We start from the raw sequence: 22,638 nt of genomic DNA, 5'->3' as shown, positions 1-22,638 counted from the left end.
AGTAGAGCTATACAAAACTTCTCTTATGGGAGCAGTACCCCCAAAGTATGCAGGCCTCCAATGCAAATTTGATGTTACAAACGTTTAATAACAATATCTGTGTGCCCGTTCTGAGAAATAAGTGTATGGGAAATGTACTGTGTCTGTTCAATTGTATTCAGTTCTCATATCAGGAATACTCAGACTGTGGAGCTATGGAAAAAAGTTCCTAACAAGTGCTCTCTGAACAAATGGAAACACAAGAAAAGGTAGAAGGAAACTGTTAGATTTGTTAGCTGACTGCATGATTAGTAGACATAAACACATAATTTCCTGTAAAAACATTCTAAGACTTTTGGAGAATACAGAATGAAAAATGGATGAATCAAAGAATAAACACAGATGAAAAAGGCAATCACTTGTCTTTCTCTGCTGGTTTTTACTAAACGGAGTTTTTTGTTGTTGCTGTTCTTCATTTTATTGGTTGTGTGTTTGTGTTGTCTGCTTTGGATTTTTTTTGCAAGGGAGTCAAAGTCTTTGTGATTAGAAGAGTAGCTTTGGGTACGCTAGGCTCTGTAGTTCCTCTGTATTCCTAGGAATGGAGCAAGAGGCCTAGGTACTTGCTTGAGCACAACTGTTGCACCACTGAGGTCTCTTTTGGTCTTTATCAATCCATTGGGGATAACAAGCTTTGACTTAAATGCTGAAGGCATTTGTGTCTGGTTGTGAGGAGATGTTTGTTGAATGTTATCAAATCTAGAAGGATCTTTTGTGCATCTCCTCTGACTCAAAGAAACAGCGTAACTTTGAGATAGCTCAAAGGTTGCTTTGGATTGTAAATTCTCCCTTGTATATCAGCAGTAATTGTGCATAGTTTCAGGTAAGCAAGTCAAACACTGATGGAAACATTGTCAATGAAAATAAATTTTCATTTGAAAGTTAAAAAATAAAATAAGTACAGATTCATTTCTAATTTGTCTGCAGGGCATGAGAAATGTAGTACTGACAAGTGAGAAGGAGTAGGCGTGCTGACTTGTGGGAGTAATGGGAATTTTTCCCTCTTTTGGCAGCAGTGTTTCTTTAGATTGACTTAAGTAGTTCATGAAACTGTCTCCTTGCCATTTTTCCAGCCCTTTCATGTACCTCCATGCTGTAGTTAACTTGTAATATTACTTAAAGCTAAAATAATAATAAGCAAGAAACAACAACAACAACAAAAAAAATCTTTCTCTCCCCTTTCTACTTGATTTTATTTTTTCTTAAGGAGGAAATATAAGTGTTTCTATGATGGGTGCTACAGAGGTTTTAGGAGCAAATTAAAATTCTGGTTATATAATGCTGGATTTGTGAGAGATTACACTTTCTGAATAGTGAATGATCTGAAGGGAATATAATACGATAATCCACTCAGAGATATCTTCCAGGAAATTAATGAAGCTTATGCTTCATTAATCTGAAAACAAGGGGATCGAATTGACATCGTAAGTCAATATTAAGCAAGTTAGCTAACTCTTAAGGTCTTGATTTTCTTGGTTGCTTTTCCTTTGATTACTTGGAGAACATTCCAAACCTGTTTATCAGTAGTTAGGCAAATATTTCAAGACCTCAAGAAAGCCCGAGTGTACTAATCATGTTGTATTTCAGAATTTGAATGTGAATGCTAATATGCTGTAATTAAAATATGATTTTCATTAGTGAAAATGAAGTCCATTATGTTACAGAAATGAGGCATAAAAGGAAGATTGGTGGCAATCTAAGTTTTTGTCGTATATTTTTTCCCTATGGTGATGCTTTCATATATATTGTGTAGTCAAATTAATAAAAAGAGATGCATGAGCAATGATTAAGCTTTTTATTAATTATTAATTATAATTTATTAATATTAAGCTTTATTTTCAGTAAATACCTACAACCTACAATTAGGGTTAGCTTATGTTGGAGTATGAAAAGGGAAAGTATGAAGACTTCAGCCAAAATTTTACTAACTACCTGGCATTGATTACAGTGTGATAGTGTGATTTTTTTTTTTTTATTTTTATATCAGTGATTTGCTCAATATCTTTTTTTTTTTTTTTTTTTTTTTTTTTTTTAGTTTTATTTACTTTGAATTTTTAGTTTTAACAATGCTTCAAACTCAGATTTGAGATTAAGAAATGGAATCCTGGATTATTTCATTTGTGTTGTCACAGGTGATGCTGGCTGAACTAGCAGCCAGTGTCCATAAATCAGTGTGTTTTAGCAGATTTGCCAAGGGGTAGGTTATCATTCTCACATGTCTGAGATCTGGGGTCTTGTGTATGGGAACACAAGTTTTTTGAATGTAGTCTCCATCATTAAAAATGCTTAGGAGATACAAACATCTAGATTCTAACTTGATATCTGTGCTGTGTTTCGGTATGGTTGTTCCTCACTGGAAGTTGAAAGAAATTATACCTGTTTCCTCTGTGAAGTGCTATAAAATCTTCTGATGAAAGGCAGCACTTAGGATTTGTCCCCAGGGCTGGATCTCTGCAGAAACATGTTCCCCATGAGGAAGAGTATTAAGCTTAGTAGTATTCATTTATCCTGTATAAATGTGATTTCTATAAAGGAATCAAAAGGAACTTGAATTATGATTGAGCTTTTATTAGCCTATGAAAAAATATCCATTCTTTCATTTCATGCAAACTGTAGCGCTGTTGGCAGTGGCTTAGATCATTGCCTACTGTAATTCTTCTATTATTGTGAATTATCTTCTGCTGACAGCTTACAGCATACTATTACAATAAAGTCTTCCTGGATATTAAAATGCTTTTGTTGCATCTAATTGGAGTTTTAAGCATTATTCATAGATGTATTCCTCTAAGTGTGTAGGTGGGAGTGTGTGTATATGTTTATTTATTTCAATGATCGCTTTATTATTTCTCACTAAAATAACTCTAATATAACTTGTATTTTGGACATTCTGAAAGTACTAGTAGTGATAGTTTATGAGAAACTGCCAGAGTAAATCTTCTAAAAATAACAAAAACAATTGTAAGTTCCTTATAAGATTATAAGATCTTAATGTGGTTTAATCCTAAACAAAAGTCTGAGGGTAAATCAGAATTTTTTCTTTTCTATTTCGGATGTTGATACTTTCACTTTTATGTAAGGCCTCTCTGGCTTTGTTTGACCTAATAGGAGATTATTTGTATGTCCCAGTGCAATGACAATGAGATGACAGCCATGGAAGAACCAGTGCTTGTGAGGAGCATAACTACAAACCAATGGGGTAGCCATCTGATGTGATCTGTGATCCAGTACTTCTGATATCTGATTATTTGTGAAGGAGCTGAAACCATTTCTGTCAAGGCTCTGTGATGAATCAGAGAACTTCTTTCCTTGGTCTTCACTGAAGTTAACCTAGTATCTGAGTTAACTGCCTATTTAAGACAGTAAATTGCTTAATTTGTCTTAATAGGTCTATAAGCCATGTCAGAATTTATCAGGAAGGGTTGTTAATAACCATTAGTGTGACGCAACAGGACTGTGCTTTGTCTTTTATCTGAATCCACTGAACCTATCCAGTTATAGCCATTTCACAGCCTATTGGAAATCTAAAGCTATAACATTAATCAATGGAGAGAGTATAAGACAAAATCAGTCCAAGATTTATAACTCAGTTTTCAATCTCTGTGCATAACCAATTATTGTAATGGTAAGAGTTACTACTTGACTTATGCAGGTGACATACAACTTTATTCTCTATCTTTATTCAAAGTGGTTTGGTCTGAATATAACTGGTAAGTCAAAGGGATGATTTAAAAAAATAAAAAATCTTGAGTTGCTTTGGTATACAGTTAGATCAGGTATACAGTTAGATCCCTCTGACTGGAACAACACAAGATGTTTTAGAATGTTCCTTTTTGAGGACTTGGAATCAAAGAATTTGCTGTCACCTAGATCACCCCAGCTATAGGTACTAGTATGAGGTTTAGATATGTTCATAATGAAGAGTGAAACTTGAGGTTGTGCTGAACTCTACATCCAGGATTTGGTTTCAGTATGTTCTATATCTGTGATCAGTAACTGATTATTTCATGATCTCAGGTGGAGGGAATGATTAACAGCTCTCCTCCAAGGAGAAAGTAATTTAGAAGGAATAACGTGTCAGTCTTGTCTGTGCTGGAAGCAGCTTTATTTGGAGATCTGTTCTGTAAATATAACTCTGTCAGGAGTTGAGGAAGCATCACTATATTCAACTCCAAAACTTAGCTCTTTACGTGAACATTGCACACGCACATATCTGCTGTTAGATAATACAACAGCAAATACTCCTACCTTAAAAGAAAAATGCTAATGAAGGATGTCATTCCATTTCACACATCTTCTGATGAGGATGTACGTTCAAAAAGATGTGTCGCATCATTTTCACTGCTTAATGCACATCCTGAAAAGTAAACTGACAGTTTTCTGATGGGTTTAGTATAGATCAATATAGCGAAAACAAACAACAAGAACAAAAAACCAGGAAAATAAAAATTCCTTAAAAACATCACAGAAGCACTTTGTTTTTGATAATAAATTACTGCTTATCTCGAAGTTGGTGGCAAATTCTTCACAATTTTAGTAATGTAAAAGTAGATGTTAAAAACAAGACATGTACATGTTTTTACCAATAAAAGAAATTTCATGCAAAATGTCCTTTTCCCTCCTTGCTGTAGCATACCATTTCAGTTACATGGCTGAATTTAAGCCTAGCATTCCACCATCTGCTTTCAAAACACTATGGTGTGTTAATGATTTTTTTTTCCGCAGTCCTTCATTGTAAACAAAATCTGTTGTTGGTTCTTGCTTGAGTACTTTTTCCTAAGCCTTTACGATATGTCTTGGCACTGCAGTTGGTCTGAAATATGTTTTCGCTGCATGATAAGTTAACGACCAGAGCTGATGAAATTCAAAATGATGTTCATACAGCACACCTGCTAATGTTCAGGGATATTTGACTGCAGTAGGGTTTTGTATACCTACTAAATTTAGTGAACTGCTATACTATCTTACAGAGATAACATCAAGGATAAGAAATTTTAAACTTAATCCTGTAGAGATATTTGCTTCTGGGTTTTCAAGGACAACGTGTTTCAATTTTGGTTTGCAGTATTAATGCTGATGGAACATAACTTCTTGAAGAACTGAAAAGAGAATGCTGTGTAGCATATATGTGCTATAAAATTAATAAAATAAATGAATAAAATTTAAGCATATATACATTTAAATCAACTGCTGTTGTGTATTCCTTCAAAGGAAGGAATGGATGGGGTAGTTGTGGTAGCATAGATGTGACACTGAAGGACATGGTTTAGTAGATTTGGGTGTTGAGTTGATAAGTGGGTTTAAATGATCTTAGTGGTCTTTTCCTTCCTGAATGGTTCCTTATAGAAACAGTTTTGTTCCAGGTTGTGGATGCAAAATGTCTCAATAAGAAAACAGAGAGATTAACTGATTGTCTTGGAGGCACTTGTAGTTCCCCGTTACAACTATACTTAGCATAAAATATCTTTATTTATGGAAATATCTGTTGAATGTCTAAGTTCTGATTCTGTGGGGAAAAAAAAGAAAACAATTATACTGTGGACATGGAAGTTGAGTCTCTAAATTTACCACATTTAACTCTGGAGCTGTATTTAGTTATGAATGTTTCTGCACTAAGTGGACAGCTTGCTATGTCACAGCAAGTGGTTTTACAGGGAAAGTCACGCCTCTCCACACTGCCTCTTCTTCCAGGAAAAAGCTAGAGTGTGTCAAATCTGTAAGAGCTAGATTATAAAGCAATCATCTGGAATACTGGAGGAGATTATAAAGGTCTGTAAAAGGCAATAGAAACAGAAAACGTCAACCTGCATTCCTGTAGTCCCCAACCTGCCAGCTGGGGGAGGTAAAAGTATATGGGCATGGGGAAGAATGGGATACACCAGGTCAGAATATCTTGCCGAATCTCAATTTATACATGAAAGTGAACAAATCTTATGTATGGGGGATATTTTTCTTGTTCCCTATTGAGTGTTTAATTTTCAGAACATACTGTTGCAGTTTATTGTCTAAATGTAAATGATTTTACAGATTACTATATTCTGTTATCCTTTTGGGAAGAAATTCATTAAAACCATCATCTTAAAATTATAGATTTTTTTTTTTTTTTTAATTTTTCTTTCTTTTTCCTTTTTATTTTGGTAATAGAGTTAGAGGCAAACTTTATTTATTTTCTTTAATATCCCAATCCAGGCAATGCAGCCAGACAAATATTTTGTCTATTTATATCCACCATGGAACTTAAATTCACCTGAGGGAATCAAGAGTTGTTCCTTTTATTTAGTTTTTATCCACTTTGAGCAGATTGTAGTATAATGATGGGACACTGTAGGTTGTATCTATCCAGATATGGCTTAATAATTTTCCTTTCCAGTAGCTTATGTAATCCAACATATTTTAGTATTTATTTTAAATCTCAAACATGCATACAGCTTGGTAGTCAAGTATGCACAGAAATATATGCAAACTTCCACATATAAATTATAATAATATATTCTTATATAACACATTGTAATGTGCGCATTATATAAATGTGAGTTATTCTTCACTGACTACTGGAAATGCTGAGATTTACAGGATATGTGAGTTCTTCATATGTGTAATGTCCATAACACTTTTACTGGCAAACATTTTATTCTATCAAAACTTTATCTAAAAGGGTATGCAGGAAGAAAATAGATATGAAATGTAGTTTGTGAATGAAATGGATGCATGGTATCTTCGTCTGTGAAACTAACATATAGAGCAAAGATTAATGTCTTTTGGATTTTGCCTGCCTTAGCCACATGGAAGTCTCAGTTCTGCTTAGGAGGAATAGCCACACTTCAACTTCCCTGGAGTGAAAACTCCTGGGTCTTCCCTTCTAGTGTCAGAGAACGTTCACTGATCTTGTTTTAGATACTAAAGAATGTGAAATAGCTGCTCAGTTGGAGGCTTCTGTGACTTCCTGACTTAAGGACTATTCATAATATTTAGAAAGCTTTTCAGTTACGTAAAGACTGAAACTTATTTAAAAATCATACCAGATTTATTTGTGAGTTGCAAGAAAAAAAATTAAGTTCTGTTTATTCCCTTTTTAAAGTAAATTTTATTAATGATCAAGATATAAGGAAGGTTCATACATTGATACTCCAAACAGTATTCTTCCTGTGTATTTTACTGCTCTGAGTAGTTTTAATAAGTCGTGTTTATCCCATTAAGCTTCTGTTTTTCTCCAGCAGTTGAGTATTAAGACTGTGTCATCATAATTTCCTTGTTCTTGAGGAACACTGCTCCAAGAGCCTTGAATCACATTGTTTCCCATGAAAGACACTCTACTACTTGCACAGCAATATTGTGCATTAAATGGGAAATGTTCTTTTGAGAATGAAAGCAAGATTTATGACATTCTGAGGTGAAACCTGAACTACATGTAGTAACCAGTCTTAGGAAGAAACTGACAGAAGAGTGTAGATTTCAGATAAAGACAAATCATCTATTTGTCTTTATCTGAAATCCTAGTTTTAGATCCCTAGTTGAAGTCATAGTATCTAACCTAAATTTAACCTCTTTTAGTTTAAAGCCACTTAACATAGAGGGCAACTCTCCTGCCTTACCTGTCACTTCTGAAAAGCTTGTAGCCCTCAATCAGTTAATCCACTTGTGCAATATATCCCGCTGTGTTTCTGTGATAACAATTAGGTCATGGTTTTCTGTTTGCACCAGTTTCTGCATTGGAACAGACGCAAATAATACACAATTACTGTTGTAAAACTACTAAATATATACAGGCGAGTGAGACCTGGTGCAGCATTTTAATTCAGCCTTGCTGGTATGCATAGGTGTGCTGCTTGTTAATTCCCTTACGTTGCAACTAATAGTGTTGAGTAGTTATTGTTGATTGGTTGGTTTATCAGTCAAATCTTTATGGTGTTTTGTTTAGCTGCGTATAAACACATTTAATCATGTTCAAAGAAAGTGGAAAGAATAGAAACAGGGATTTCTTGGCTTTCTGGTTTGATTACTCAATGTATTGTCGTGTGTGTGCAGGTGGCAAAATGTGGATGCAGGGCAATAACCATTATGTTCATTTACTTTGCTGTTTGGGAAGCACAGATGTTAACTATATAATAACAAGGTGGTTCTTATTGTAGCAGCCCTTCTGTTAGGTTCTCCTCTTACAAAGCCTGCTGCTTTGTTGTGTGTTATGTACTTATTGCTGGGAGCTTCTAACTGTATCATGTAAGTTGTTTTCAGTAATACCATTTGTTCCTTACCACCTTAAAGGTGATGGTAGTGAATAAATCAGTTTTATTTTTCTTCATTGGATATTTCATTTCAGTGTTTTACTCTTTATTCCCAAAAATGTGTGTCTTTCCATCTGTGAACAGTTACCTAACAAGCATACAGAATGACAAACTCCAACTCTTTAAAGGTCTTGCTTTATCTATTATTTATAGTTCTTTTTACTATTATTTTATATATATTTATATATATATATTTTTACTATATACTATTGTTATTAGAATTACTATTTGTTCCTTTAATGATCAAATACTCAGTTTGAGTCCTAGAATACAAGCAGCAAACTGAATCTGAGCAGTACAACAAAGGTCAGAGCTCCAGATTTTTTATTTCATATTTTTCCAAAAATACATAGAAATATGTTGTGTTTGTAATGTCTTTGATTATTGAACATTTCCTGTCCTTGAGTTAGGAGGTCCTTAAGGCATCTCTGGAATACTCAGTGACACTACTAACCATGTAGTTGCATCTGCTTAAAATTAAGGAGGAAGAAAACATATCCACATGGCGTTACCTGAAAGATGATGTATCCTATAAAGTATGTGGCTCTAAAGTTGCTGAGCTATGAATAACTCAAGTTCAATTATAGGTAACTGTATGCAGAAAGAATAGTGTCAGCTCTGAGAAATGCTTCAATATGTTTAGCATTTAGCAGCTTGCTTAACGTTATCCATCAGCACTGCAGCTCCTCCCTTGCTGCAATGTGCTTAGTACACCAACTTGCAACTTGAATACCAGTTGGAAGTCAAAGTCTGAATTTTAGCCACCAAAGCCATTTATTGGATTAGTCCAAGCAATGAGAGACACTCTCTTCTACATGACTGTGACTTCCCATAAGATCACAGTGAAACTGCTCTGCACTCTACACACATCATTTACTCACTGCTATGTGAGGAAAATGCAGAAGAGGACACTAATATAGCTTTGTTAAAGAGAGATCTCATAGTATAATTCACGGGCCATTCAGATAGCAGAGTAATTTGCATGGAATAAGCATTTATTTGGTTTTCCCTAAAGCTTATAGGTATCCATCTGTTTGCACATTCCAGCAGTATTACTTTCACTTTTCTGCCTTATATGTATAAGTTAGAGCATTTGTGTCCTTGTGTGTGTTGCTATCCTTTAGAGAGCTGGATTTGTTAGATTTAGTGCTAAAATCTCTGGAGATGTTTGATTGTTTAATTATTACCATTACTTTGCAATAAATCTAGAATATAAGCTGATTTTAAAATAGCTCAGTCAACTAGGAATGTTGACTTGCTTTCTTCATGTGTCAGGGAGATATGTAGATTGCAGTGAGATACCAGTGCTGCTGTTGTCAGGGTGTAATTAGTTCAGAAGGTTTGCTGAGTCTCTGTGGTTGCACAGTCTCACTGAACCTAGTGAGGGGGAAAAAAAAATTCAAAGAGGGGAAAAGAAACCTAAAAGAAATAAATATTTTCTTGGAGCTGAGAGTAAAATATTTTTCTGTTTCCTTTAGCTTTTTAATGTGTTGCTCTCTAGAGCATTTGATACAATTTCAGAAAGAAATGGCAGTTCTTAAAGTGGTAATCACATCATTTTTTTGTTGCATTATCTGTTTGTATGTTTTTGATGTATCTGTAGGCCCACAGTGACACTGAATTTTTTTTTTCCCTTAAATAATACGTCAGCAGTTGACAATCTGTGATTGAAGAGTATCATTTTATAGTTTTACATTTCTAAGTATAGAGGAGTGATTTCTACTCTCTTTTTGCAGAAGTTGAAGTAATATGTCAGGTATAGGATACCCATAAATAAAAGTAATCTCAGAGGTAGGAACATCAAGGCATTTTTAGTAATAAACATTCTGTGACAAGGCATGCAATCCGGTTACCAAAATGACTGCTAGTTAAATGTATGTTTTACTTTTTATCATTACATTACGTGGATTACATTTTTTTTTTTTTTACAATGGCATTCACATACATCTGGTTTTCAGTAGCAGTTGTACTTTAAAATGTACTGTGGACCTTACACAGCCTTGTGTGGTGGGTGTAGTGCCTGGTACTGTTGGTGTTTTTGTGAAAACACTCACTTTCACTCCTGAGGTTAGCCTGCAGATTTGCTAATGCTCCACTTGAGTGTTGTTGTTTTGTCTTAGCCAAATAAATGTTTTCTTACCCCTTTTGTCCATGCCAAGGATACTGTGCTGAAGCCTTTTAATTTAAGCGAAGTGATTTAAAAGATTTCTTTATTGGTGTTTTTTAATTACTATTTTGTTTTTCTGAGATACCAAATTTCATACCAGCTTGGGGTATTTGCCAGAGTTGTGTGTGTGTGTGTGTTCTCTGATACTACATTACTACTTTCTGTCTTCTGTCGCTCTTCTGATAGACTCTTAAATTCTCTGCCACAACCTGTTTTGGAAAAATTGTAATGCTTGTGTGAAAGATCACATTGAGCTCTTCCAGAAATCTGTTAGTCAGTCTTTTGATGATATCTTATGTTTGTTCCAAGAGTAGTTGCAGAGTGATTTCTCTTGGCTAAAAAGTTTTGTTGTAGGTGATTCAAAGCTTTACAAAATCAATAGAAACCGTTTAAAGCATTCAGTTTTCTCTGCCAACTGCATTTTAATTAGGCTGTCTTCTTGTGTCTTTGTTTGGTGTCCATCGCTGCAGACTGTAGAGTTAGCTAAGTCATCTACATTTGCCTTTAGTTCCAGAAGTTTAACTCTGGAACTGTATTTAAGAGGTGATTTTGGTGGGCAACAAAGATTATCAAGAGTATGAAACTGCTTCCACATATCCTCTGTCTGGAAAGATCCTTAGGAGAATAGAGTAGTGTTTCCTTCTAGGTTCATCATCTTTGCTTTGCTCATGAGGAATTCAAAACAATAGAGACGATTAGTAGACAAGACAGAGACTATTGAGTGAGAGAGCCTGGGCTTGCAGGAAGCAAGTACAAATGCGGGCAGATACAGTTCAAGTCTGAGTATTTTATGCTGAGTTTTGCTTCTTTACAAATATGCAAAGTGGGTTCGTGGTATGTTTGTTGTTTAAGGGGCAGTTGAAGTCTTAAATGGTTGTCTGAAAAAGTGTTCCTTTTAATATCTAACTAAGCAGAGTACTCATAATTTAATACGGAATTCTTGTCTACAGGAAGGCGTGAAATTTGCTCCTGCTGAACTTAACATGAGTCACACCTACACAGATTCCTTCAGCCATCTGCCATAAGTCAATAAATCCTCTTTGAAATGTCCATTAACTCCAATAATTAAAAAAAGAAAAAAAAAAAAAAAAAAAAAAAAAAAGAGGAAGTCCATCCCTCTGTGTAATAGAAGCATTGTAGCATTGTGTTCATAGGGAAAGCAGGTCTAGACTTCTATTGCTCCTCACTTTAACAATGGGGATTAGGTTGGGTTGTGGTTTAGAACAATTGTAGTCATTTGTGGAATTGTTCAGTGTATATTGCTGAGAGGGTCTCTGTGTGTTAATTTGTTAAGTAATTGAGGAGCAAAATATTATGATACTTCAGCAATTTGGTACTAATACAATATTGTGAGGTCTCTGTTGCTTTTAATGTGATTAATTCTACTGTGGTGAGTGTAACTACTTGTATAACAAGACAGAAACTGCCAAGGATAATTTAGTGTTAGAGAATTGAAATGGGCAAGGGGAAGGGATTTGCAATCATTGTTTGAATTTGCCTTCAAGATATAAATATTTCAGAGGAGACAAAAGTCAAATTTGCTGAGAGCAACATTTTATTTTTTTTTAGCTTTGAATAATAATAATTCAAAGAAATTTGACCTGATTTTAATGTTGTATGGCAAAAGAATAGTAACAGAAATCACATCTTTTGAAAGCTCTTAATTCAGTCAGTTATTGTTCATGACCAAATATTTCTGTCATGATAAAATATTAGTATCCTAGTATTTTAATAAATATCAAGAAATGGTGATGTTGCACTGCCTGATGGAGTTCTACTTATAGTACCCGACTTTGGCTGGGAGGTTTGCAAGCATCATCAATGTATTGTAATGATATACTGAAGGACTGACTGCAAAATATTTCAGACAGTCATATGATGGAGTCATGTAGATGATAAACTTTAAAGAATAAAAACATTGACTGAACATATTTCTACTGTGAATGTTAAATTTAATTTTTTTGGAGAATTTAAGTATTTTTGACTGTTTTGCTGATATATACACCTCAAAGTTGGTTAATGCCAAGAGGAGAGCATAGACTCTTAAATTTGACCTTTCATAAACTGCTTTGTAGCAAAGCAGTGATATTTTTCACAGCAAGAATGGTAGTATGTATGTATTTTTAAGAATAGTCCACATCCTTCATTGTCTTCCCACACTCAGTGAAAACACTAATTGAAGGTAATGTAATTTCTGAATAAGATCTTCTTATGGCTTTCTTTCTATTTGTTCTCAATGCTGTGATTTTTCTTCTCACCAATTTAGTTACCTGTTTATCATAGAGGAAAAAAATGGAAGAACCAATTTGTTAGCTTGACTGTGACCCTCACAGCTCCAGAATTATTTCTTCACAGCATGCCTGGTACACATGGACTTGTAGTTTGACTCTTGAAGATTTATTTAAATGGTTCTCAGGACTTCCTTAGACCTGTCAGACGTTCATACGCACTCAGGAAATAAATTGATATTAATTTGTAGTCAGAGAGGCTGCTCTCAGAACCTGAAATGGACCAAGGATTGTGGCTTATGACCAAAAGCTCCTGCTTGTGTACTGAAAGGGTTGAACTGAGTTATTTAATGGGTAAGAATCCTTTGGCTTCAGTGTCGTCGGTACCTGTGCTGCGATTGTTACTATCTGGTCTAGATGAATGTGATTTGATAGTGTGATCTTTTCCTTTTCTGAGTACTCTTTAGTGTCAAGATTCTCCCATTAAAACCTTTTCTCAAATACATTTTATTCTGCAGTTACTTATCTTCAACTTCTTGATGCCCTCTGGCAATTGTTCAGTATTTGAGACTGAGTTTGCCAAGGTGGTTCAGGGAAATCTCTGACAACTGGGTACTCGCTTAGACTTGAAAAGCATTGGCTTTATCATCCGGAGTACAGACCCTGAAAACAGACTGTATTTCTTTTCACTGCAGCATGTGATAATTTACTTAATAGTGGAAATAAGGTCATTGAGGCAGCGTCCTCTCCGTCATGATATAATTTCTCAATTACCTGGAATTGGATTGAGTTGAAGGGTCTTCTCTTTCTAGTGATGTATAGCATATACAAATGAATTTAAGGCATTCTTCAAGACAATTAAGAATGTTATGCAAACCTTTTAGCTGAAATGTTAATTGAAGAATTGAATGTCTGCCTAGATAAATAAGTACTTTGAAACGAGTGACCTCTTTACATCTCTGTTCTTGTGATTTAGGCTATTCTTGAAGTTAAAAGAAGCTCCTTCACATCCACAGCTCTTGTGATTAAATGCTGGGGATTGTATTTGTCTCAGGTAATAAGTTGTTTAGTATGTAATGTAAGTACTTCATAACCAGTTCCCACCTTCAGTAGTATATCACCTTGCATTACTGGCACTTTTCTTCAGAAGGACTTGTAATTCTTGCTGGTGTATATTGAGCACTAGATGTCATCCAGTCCAAGTTTTTGACCTGTTTCCCTCAGTTGACTTGTGAGGAATAACAATTTGTACTGAAGACTCCAACCAATGAGAACTGTGTTGAAGGCTTATACACAATTTTAGATGGTTTACTAATGCAACTAGATGATCACTTTCTCTAGGATGTGTAGCAGTGCTTCTGGCTGTTTCTGTTTATTTTGACCCAGCAGTGCACCCTTGCTGAATTAGCTGTGGTTGATAGGCTTAACAGAGTTCTAGTTATTCAAAGGAAAGGCTCCCCAGGACTTTACTTGAACTGCAGTTTTGAGCTGACATGCTGATGATTCTTTGGAGATTTAAATAAGCAATTTAATAGAAGATGTGTTTTTAACAAAGCATGTTCATGTTATGTCCTTTTTGCCCCCAAATCCTTTCTCAGCTAGAAAGGGTAGATATAAAAAGAGGGTGAGAGAAAAGAGATTCTCAATATAGTTTTGAGTGCATCTTTGCATCGTAGTAGTTAATTTCAAGAAGAAACAGGAAATCCAGCTTGCTTAGTTGGACAGCAGGCATCTGATGAACTGATTCACAAATATATTCTTGCCAAGCAAATTTGTCTTTGTGTTTCATAAGGAAGTTATCTACATAGCAGTGTGTATTGGTTTGGAGTAATAGTTATTTCTTCCCTAATAATGGACAAAATATCTTCAATTATTTTGTTTAAATTTTGACAGAGCTTGAATAAATGTGTCCCACTTTGACAGAAGCCAGTTTTATAACTTAGTGTTAATGACTAAACATATTTTATAAAGCGTGTGTAGAATTATATCTGGAAACACATACTCAATATGAATTTAATAGAAATAAAACTACTTTTAATATACATAAATATATGAATAGTGTTTTCTACTGAAGGTTAAATGTTAAAGAGAAGGCTTAAAGAGAGAAGGAAAGCAAGTCTTGATTAAAAAAAAAATAAAAATCAAATACAAGAATTTAATTGCAATTGGTGAAATGCTGAAGAGTTGAACCTTTTTAAATAACATCTTCCCATACCAAACCACAAATGAGAAATAAAGTTAGAAGGCTGTACATCGGGACATACGGTAACGTCTTTGAAACAATACTCGGTCAGCAAACTTTTTGTAGTTACAGAGAAAACTGTCTAAAACATTTAATTATTTGTAGTGAAGCTAGACTAAAATGTAATGATCTACTCTCTAGCTTTTCATGTGACTCTCTGTCACATGACACATTCTGCAACTGAAAAGAAGCCTGAACTGCACTGATGTATGCTTAGCTTCTCTCTTAGGCTGACATACATAAAGATTAGCATGAGCAAAAATCCAGATACAAGCATGTGAAAGGATCATTAAAAGGACACTGAGTCTTCAACATAAATGCTTTACAGCAGCTCTTAACGATGTGTGTTTGTCAAAATAACTTACATTTGTCTCATCAACCTTATGTTATTGCAAGGCAAGTCATCAATATGAGTCATAGAATACCAGCAGCTATCATGGCAACACTGAGTACCCTTCATATATAGTGAAGGGAAATAGTGGTTGTAGATCTTCATAATATGCAGCTGTCTTGTCCTACAAGACTTTTCTGCCTTTGTCAGTGGTTTAGTTAAATGTGAGGAAATTGAAAGTAGAGTAACAATAAAGTAAATGGGATGAGCATTTGTCTCAGCTTTCTGCCAGATTTCTGATTTCAATAGAAACCTCTTTGGAATTCTTTCTAACCAATAACTGATGACACTAAAACCAGTTTTAAAACCTGGAAGCCTGTACTTCAGTACAGCTGAGAAACAACCTAGAAGTGACACGTGAAGCTGATGAGTTATTAGCTTAATTACAGTCTTATGCTGATGCAAGGCCTGTAGATTGAGGTAACATTCTGGTGCAGATTCAAAGGCAAATTACTTGCTTACTTGTTTTAATTTCGATTTGTAAATCTTGTTTGCATTGTTTTATTGTCAGTGTAGTGTATTTCCTTGTTTCTGAAGAAAGAACAGAGAAATTGGAGAGAAGATTTAAAAAAAAAAATAATATCACATTTAAACTATGGAATATTATTTATCTCCTTCATAGGCTGGCTAAAATCAAGTTGCATCATGTAGACTTTGTGACCTTGATCCCTTGTAGCTCATATTTCTCTGAATTGCTCTAGCTTATACTGTAATCATACCTCAAAGATGAATAGCCCTGTAGAATGTATTTTTGCTGGTTCTAAAAAAAAAAAAAGGAGCTTTTGTACTTTGCTGATAGCGTGGAGTCTCAGGACTTGCCTGAGCTGATTTTACTTGTTTCCAGAATTGTCAAGTGTTCCTGGCTTCCCAAGCTCTCTCAGTGGCATATGTTGTTGATTTTTTGCTTAACAAATCACTTTTTCAACAGAAACTGGAGAAATACTTTTCCATTTTCAGACTTAATCTCATTATTAGAAACAATAAGCAGGTTCTGACTGCAAGTCATAGAGAAGCAGTAAAATACCCCAAGTGCCATATAAAATAATATAAAATGAAAAGATATTGAGACTGAGGAGAAAGAACTGACCACATTGCCAGAATGCTCTTGACTCCTTTTAACTGTCTCTCTAAAGCACTGTTCTTGAAAAGGATCATAACCTTAGTACAAGGAGGAAAAACGGAAGGTTAAGCATAATATAAATATGTCAGAAAGATGCTTGAACACTTTAAGATAAATTCTGTCTGTGTTTCTTAGGTTTTTATGAACTTCTTAAATTGAGATAATGCTGTTTAAAATGTTCATCAGAAGAAACACAAATACGTAGTTCTGTATATACAACAAATTTTCCTATAGAAGAAGTCTAACTGAAAATCTTCCTAAATTACCTTAGCACTAAAAACTAACTGCTAAAGCTGAAAAACAATTGTCAGGATATATGACTGAGGGGAAGAAATAGAAATGGAGACATAAAACCATCTCTTTTAGCTGCAGCACTTCTTTAGTTTTCCTTAACCCACTCTCAGGACCTCACCTTCATAAAAAATACACATTTTTGAGAAGTCTTTAGGAAAAGGAAGACTGTGATTTAATATAAATAATTTCATCTCTTTCAATTTTATTTTTTAAACTCTATCTGATATAAGCTGTCTGAGAAACAAAAGCAGAACTCTCCATAGATTTATGGCTAAACTTGCATCGCATCATTAGGGTTTGGAATATTGGTTTTTTTGTTTGTTTGTTTTCCCCAATGTAGACTTTGGTGCTCAATAGTTTTCATAGTATTACTATAAATACAGCAAAACAAAATTTGTCCAAGCCCAGTGGGAAGAAGACTTACTTCAGTGGTTGGGTTAACTCTACTAGAGGGGAAAATAACATGCCGCACTGAACTTTTGTCTCAGTCTTCATTTTTAGCTGTGTCTGCCTTTGAAACATCTTGTTTGTTTGTTTTCCTTTCATGTTTTCTTTAATAACCTAGAAAGGATAAGGAAGACCAGGTTACCTTGTCAATGCTGCATGTGAAATTTTACTTGTGAAACAGAAGGCTTTTCTTTTTATCCATTTTTATCCAGGAAGTTTGTATCAAAACTTATGCATTTTGAGTGTAATGCCCTTCCCACCTCTCAGACTCTGAATAACAGATCACAAGTCTGTAAGTGAGACCAGTGCTTCTGTTGGTGAGGAGAATGGAGAATAAGGTGAAAACTCTTGAGCTCAACTTCTTGGTGTGTGGTGTTTTTTGTTTGTTTGTTTGTTTTGTTTTTGTTTGTTTTGTTTTGTTTTTTAAGAAATCTGAAATCAGAAAATACCATGAAATGCTTTCTGAACCTGAAGTTTCTTTCAGGTAAGCTTCTGTGGTTTTGGTAGTTTAAAATGTGCCTTTACTTGTTAGAGCTACAAGTAAGATTGTAACTTTCATACTTCATAGTGACTGCATCATGAAAAAGGACTAAATGGATGAAGATCTTCAAGTTTTTTCTCATATTATGTTTGAAATTGAACTGAGATAAGATCATATCTGTAGTGACTTCCTTAGCCTGTGCATGGGAGTATCTGTACCTGTATACGTCAGATTCGTTTGTGCATAGATATAGTTTGACATCTTATTTTGGATTAATTGATTACTTTTGTTCCATGGAATATCATTTGTAGTTGTGAGGTAAAGCATTTTTGCTAATTAATTGTTCAGACTTTGTTGAAAATGACTATTCTCTAGTAAAAAGCTGCTGTTTCTTCTGTAAGAGCTGATGTTTTTTCCTTCAGATTTTGTCATCCTTAAGGAAACTGTTCTTTATAGTTACAACTTTGCTCAAGATCATAAAAATATATGAGAATCCAGTTGTGTATCAGGAGCTGATAACTTCTTTTGTGCAGATAGATATACTACATGAATATTAATGAGACTTGATAACTCTTTGAAATGAGTTATTCTTTCTTTGTAGATGGAGGTGCAAAGGCAAAGAGAGGTTAAAATGTCTGCTTTACTTGTGAAAGCAGTGAATAACTGGCAACAGAAATCAGATGGTTTGACTTCATATATTTTATTAAATTATAATCTTTCTTTCCTTCTCTCTGTACACAAGTATTTTCCCCAAAGCTGTGAAATGCCGAAACTTGAGATTTGAATATGATTTTAAGGAATGACTCCTAACTATTACTCCAGTTGAATATCTTTTATATTCTTCTGTAGGCAGAAAGAATAGTGGTGCTATTGTATTGCTAAGTTTTTACAAATAGCTAATTAGTTTCCATATATATCTTATTATCTGGCAAATTAAGTAAGTAGTCAAATACAATTATTTTTTTTTCTGTATTATGGACAAACAACATTGTTCAAAACTGCCAAAGATGGCGGTAGCACTCAATCTCTGATTACCAAATGTTTCCTAGGTAACAAGGATACAGCTGCAAAACTGCTATGTCAAATGGAGGGAAACAAACAACCAAGCATTTGCACTTTTCTCCTATTTTGGAATTTGAATTAAGTTAATCATAGAACTAGCACTGTTTCAGAAATTACAAGGTATGGAAGAGAAAACTGGCGTTCTGGTTCCAGTGTGTGTATTTTACTTTTGGGATTCTGTACATCTTCTAAGGTTTTTTAAGAGATGACAGAAAACTTGTAAAAATAAATCACAGCAATGTCTTTTTGTAAAACTTTTCCGTGTAGTGGAATCAGTCTTTTCAATGAATGAAACAAAAAGGAAAAAAAAGAACAAGAAAAACAAATATTTACTATTATTGTTTTCTGGGTCTTTAGAACTCAGTGTTGACTGACATAGTCTGATTTATTGGGGGGGAGCTTTAGGAATATATATTAAGAATTTTCTTTCAAAACCGTAAACAGAATTAAAACTGTGATACATTTTGTTTGTGTAAATGTAACAGTATAATTCCAGAGATAAACCTCAAAAAATGTGTCAACAATCTGAAAGTCTGTTGTGGTGAGGTTCATTTTGTATCCCAATGAAGTCATCCTTTCTGGTTTTGTTATATACCATCTTTGACATCTCTAATACTGGAAGTAATACAGTTTACAAAATGTTTCTTTCTCCATTGCATTAAGCATAAATACCTTTTCCTCACTTCCAAGGTTGTCATACTTAATCCCTTTTTGCCATTTTGTGTGCCTTTCATACAACTATCTTGCAGGTTATGCTGATTAAGTTAAACACAAATAATACAGCTCCCCAGGTTCTTTCCTTTGCTGCTACTCCAGCCTAGGAGTGTTCCTCTGTAGAGAACTAGAGCCTCTTGTAATTGAAACATCTTCTACAATTATTTCTTGAGTACTACATAAAAAAGGTGGTCATGACAATGAGATGAGAGGATGATTTGACAGTTTGATAGTGTTGACAGTGTATCACTGTTTCCTTATGGTCCCCTTGAGCGTCAGTTACATCCATTAATCATATTTGACTTGATACTCAAATCTGTGAAGCCTTTGGCATAAAAACCACACTGATTTATGTATAAAGTGGAAATGTTTTAATGTAATAAACCTGTATGCACCTGTTAGCACAGCTGTAATTAGCTTAGAGCACAAACTGAAGGTTGAATTGTCACCAGCCTAAAATCTGTTAGAATATGGAATAAAAGAGGGATGTTTAGATCTAACCACAATAATTCCATTATAACAGATTACTTTGACAAATAAAATGAAAAATAAAGTAGTAATAGAGAAAGTTAATGTGTGTCACTTCAAGGTAGAATTGCTATACATTGTTCACTTCTTGAAAAGTTTAAGTTGGCCACACTTAAGACAACATACTCTAAGTAGCAGTAAGTACTTTCCTTTTCATTCCTCCTTAGTGTTTGCAAGCAATAGCAACTTATACATTTATGTGTATATTGCAAGAAGCTTGATAATATTCTAAGACATGGGAACAGGAAAAGTGAGCAACTGTCTGGCAGGTGCAGTATATGCCTTGTTTACCCAGATCTCTTAGCCCTCCCAAGATTTTGAAATAGCTGCTGTGCCTGAAGAGCAAAGAACTTATGTTATTTGGAATATATTCATTATGAGCAATCACACGCTTGCCAAATAAATAAATCAAAGCTGCTCTAAGGTAAAATTTTATTCTTTTTTTGGACAGTTGCTGTAATAAGATACTGTAGACAGTTGACAATAAGTTAAAATAGCTGATTATTGCACTCCTCTTATATGTGAACTATATGATTGCATCCAAAGACTTTCACATCCTTTCAGATAAAGTCATCAGAAAATACTGCTTCTGTATTGCAGACAAGTGTGTCACATAGGTCAGACTAACAATTTAGAGAAGCAAAGTAATACCTGTTTTACAAGATGTTTTAAAACATTTTTTTAAAATGATTTTTCAAAAAGGTGATAGCAATATTTTCATGACAGCTGGTTTTGAAGCAAGTTAGGGTAGCTCTGAAAGAATCAGACTGAGCTGTAACATAGACAATGAGTGCATCAGAAACTGGTGGATTATCGGGGCTGGGAATGTAATTCTGAGTCAGGTTGATCTGCAGAGTGAAGAGGAACACACGAAGAGCAAATTACAGCTGTTATCTTATAAAACCATGATCAAAGCAACCCCATAAAGAACATTGGTTTTGCCACTGTTGTTGAATTGAAAATAATCGCTTACTGAAGATAGGTTAACAGAGTTGTGAAATTGCTTTGTGAACTGTATTCACCTTGTTTACAACTGGTTGAAAATCATAGAATGGTTTGGGTCGGAAGGGCCTTTAAGATCATCTAGTGCCAATCCTCTTCAATAAGTGGGGGCATCTCCTTCTAAACCGGGTTGCTCACAGCTCCATCCAGCCTGTAAAACTTTTTCCATAACCATGATGTCTTCATAGTTGCAAAATCTACATTCAGTTCTTGATCACTCATCTTCGAGTTGAGTTGGGGGAACGAGCATTGCTTTGTTTACAATTAATTTCTTTTTTTTTTCTTTTTTTTTTCCCCTTTCCTATCTCAGACCTTTCATGACTTAATTCTAAAAATCTAGAATTTAACTTATTTTATTAGGAAATAAACTGCTTTACTTATGTTCCATATTGCTAAGGTAAAAATCTCATTGCAAGCTTTGGAATAACAGACTGAGAACTGTCCAATCAGAAACAAATTACTGGTGACCTAGTTACATGTAGTAACTGTAAGTAGTACATATAGTAACTAGGTCTAGCCAGTGTGTTATCTAACAAATAAGTAGGACTTATACTTTTGTGAAAAATGTGAACACTGGTAAGACTGTAACTGTGACATGTCATTTATGACATTTCATTCCACTGCTCTGGAAAAAAAGGCAGAATCTGTCTCTGAGAATATTACACCCAGAAAAGTTGTCTAGGGGAGACAAAATGCTGCTTCCTTTCCTGGCTCAGTTACTTCCCTCCCCATCACCTGGAGCTTGGATCCACTCAGATGGCAAACTTTCCTCACTACAGCTCCAGCATGGCTACACATCTCTTCTGTTTCCCTACCAAGTATTCCAGCATTATCTTTGAAAAGCATCCACAGTCACTTCTACAAATTGTATGTTCTCAGTCTCCATGCCTCTGGCAAATGAAGGACAAATATGTGAATACTTTATTGTCTCGCTCCAATTTATAGAGAGGAGAGGAGATTCTCTGATATATGTATACCCTGCGTGAGATTAAGAAACAAAAGTTCAAATGTTGTTCTGACAAATTTATTACAAATCTTAATCAGGGAGATGGAGGAGGGGAGGCTGGACACTATTACAAATAAGGGTGATAGGGAAGGAAAAAAGGGTGATAGAAAAGATAGGAAATAGGAGCAAGCAGTCTTTGAAGGAATAAAGAGAGAGATAGTCCAAAGTGATCGATTCAGCTTTCTTTGGAGTGTTGGCTCAAATCCAAATTGATTGAGTCAGCTTTCCTTGGAATGGCAGCTTCTGGCTCTGGGATCTCGGTAGAAACTATTCCTTTGTTCCCATCTTCTGGGCCTTGCCAGCAGATAAGAGGAAGCAGGGAAGCCTACCTGCATCCTGTTTATGACAGAACTTGATGCTATCATTTCCCAGTTTTCCCATACCAAGTTGGAGCTATTTAGTCACAGGCCAGATCTTTCACTAGTAAACACTCCTGAGCACTCTCTTCCATAGGCAAACAGCTCTGGAGGAAGGTGCTTTCAAATGTCCATGAAGTGATGTTGATTGTCACATGTTAGCACCCATCACTTGCCTCCTCCATAGATCAGTTAGTCTTATCACAAAAGATGCCTCAGGATACAAGCTTTGAGCCAGAAAACTAAAAGGGGCTTTCACATATATGTAGCTAAGGCTGTTGCTTG

At 34.9% G+C, this 22,638-nt stretch overlaps 1 protein-coding gene across 2 annotated transcripts in view; it reads left to right on the top strand.

Moving 5' to 3' along the window:
- FSTL5 (follistatin like 5) overlaps nt 1-22,638 on the top strand; it is a 219,016-nt gene that overhangs the window by 102,375 nt on the left and 94,003 nt on the right. The window lies entirely within an intron of this gene.

This window comes from Coturnix japonica, chromosome 4, assembly GCF_054131305.1.
Source record: "Coturnix japonica strain WE chromosome 4, WE-NBRP24, whole genome shotgun sequence".
NCBI lineage: Eukaryota > Metazoa > Chordata > Aves > Galliformes > Phasianidae > Coturnix > Coturnix japonica.
This window is presented reverse-complemented; position numbering and strand designations above follow the sequence as displayed.